The following is a 1839-nucleotide window of genomic DNA, read 5'->3' as shown; positions in this document are numbered from 1 at the left end:
TTCGTTTTTCTGGCCTTGTTCTCTACTGTCATGTTTGTTTGTCTTGTCTGTCTGCCTGTTACTCTCTCCCTTCTCCCGGCAATCGGTGGCGGCAGAGACGCTGCCTTTGTTGGCCGTGGTGCGTGTCGGACGGTGGGCTGAGGCGTTTGACCCCAATGCTTGTCACCTCGCGAGCGCCCTGACAACAAAATCTCGGTGAAACCCTTGTCATTTGATGATCGACTGATACACACGTCCGGGCCGTGCCAAGGGTGGGGCTTCTACAAACCCTCTACGTGTGGGCATAGAGGGAGAGAAGCGTTGGGCGGTCCGGGCTTGGGACCCTCTGGGGAAAAAACACCAAGCCGAAAAAATGCACAACTCTTAGCGGTGCATCACTCGGCTCGTGCGTCGATGAAGAGCACAGCTAGCTGCGAGAATTAATGTGAATTGCAGGACACATTGATCATCGACACTTTGAACGCAGTTTGCGGCCCCAGGTTCGTCCCGGGGCTACGCCTGTCTGAGGGTCGCTTGACCATCAATCGCACTTGCCTTGCCATCGTGTGAGGTGAGAGCGCAGCTGGGGTGTCGCAGAGGCCTAGTCCTCTTTGTCCCCCTAAGTGCAGACCTAGAGTTTCTCCCCCAAAGGAGAGTTTGACCCGTGCCGTTTGGGAATGTTATGTTCGGCGTCTCCTCAGGGAACGTCGGCACCGGTAGAGGCCAGCTTTTTTCCAGCACGGCTGTCGTTGGGTTGCAAAAACGATTGACCGCGTCGGTGTTGGGACTGTTGAGCCTCGCCCTAGGCAGGGTTGTCTCTCTGAGCGTTGGATAGAGAGAAAGAGAGCATACAGAGAAGACGTTGGCAGATAAAGAGGTGAGGTCGTCGTCTTTGGCTGCAGTTTGTTGGTTTGGAGCGAGGAACAGCTTCATGTAGTGACGGGTCCCTTGATGTGCTGTGTGCTGGCTTTTTTGCGTGCGTTTTGTAGGTGGCAGTTTGCTAAGAGAACCCTTGCGGTGCTCCTTTGTGTTGCGCTGGACCCTGATGTCCTTCCACACATTTGACCCGTTTTGGCTCTAAGCACTCTTGCTGACCTGCTGAGCGTGCGCCTAAGTCAGTCCCGTATGTCTTGACCCCTGTCGCTGCAGGCCTGCTTTTCTTCCCCAAAACACTCCACTCAAGCATAGATGCTGGCCAGCCATTGCTTCTGGACTTTTCTTCGGAATGCTACGTGTTTCCCTCGTTCTCTTTTCTTTTTATTCTCGCTAAATCGGGGACTCTGGAGCAGTGTGAGCCGAGCCCGGGTCTCCAGCGTACACACTTGACCAGGCATGCCTGCATGCTGCATGGACACGCACGCTATCGTCGTCCGCTTGGACTAACCTCACCGGCGGGGCTGGTTTTGTGAGGACGTGGTGGTGGTGGTGTTGCTTGCTTGCTTGTTTGCTGCTGTGGCTTGCTGTTGTTATGCTTGGAGATAATGCCGGCCGGCGCCAGTATGCTATTCTGCCTACGACCTCAGATCAGACGTGACAACCCGCTGAATTTAAGCATATTACTAAGCGGAGGAAAATAAACTAACAAGGGTTCCCCTAGTAACTGCGAGTGAAGAGGGAAGAGCCCAGCGCCGAATCCCCGCTCGCCTGGCGGGCGGGGGAAATGTGGCGTATAGAAGACCTCTTTCTCTGACGATGCTCCGGGGCCCAAGTCCTTCTGATCAAGGCTTAGCCTGTGGACGGTGTGAGGCCGGTAGCAGCCCCCGGCTCATCAGGATCGAGTCTTCTTGGAGTCGGGTTACTTGTGAATGCAGCCCAAAGCGGGTGGTAAACTCCATCTAAGGCTAAATACTGGCATGAGAC

The 1839-nt window shown here is 54.9% G+C and overlaps 1 non-coding gene and 1 pseudogene across 1 annotated transcript; both read left to right on the top strand.

Annotated features, from left to right (window-relative positions):
* Positions 1-358: 358 nt before the first annotated feature.
* On the top strand, positions 359-512 carry LOC147087546 (5.8S ribosomal RNA). Its single transcript, XR_015075501.1, has one exon. It is a non-coding gene; the product is annotated as a 5.8S ribosomal RNA (ribosomal RNA).
* Positions 513-1493: 981 nt separating this feature from the next.
* The window catches only part of LOC147087545 (28S ribosomal RNA), a 5041-nt pseudogene continuing 4695 nt past the window's right edge, over positions 1494-1839 (top strand).

Source organism: Somniosus microcephalus, unplaced genomic scaffold (genome assembly GCF_052327205.1).
Source record: "Somniosus microcephalus isolate GS21.2 unplaced genomic scaffold, FLI_Smic_1.0 unresolved_chr5, whole genome shotgun sequence".
In the NCBI taxonomy this organism is placed as follows: domain Eukaryota; kingdom Metazoa; phylum Chordata; class Chondrichthyes; order Squaliformes; family Somniosidae; genus Somniosus; species Somniosus microcephalus.
The sequence above is the reverse complement of the archived record's forward strand: the minus strand, read 5'-3'. Positions and strand labels throughout refer to the sequence as shown.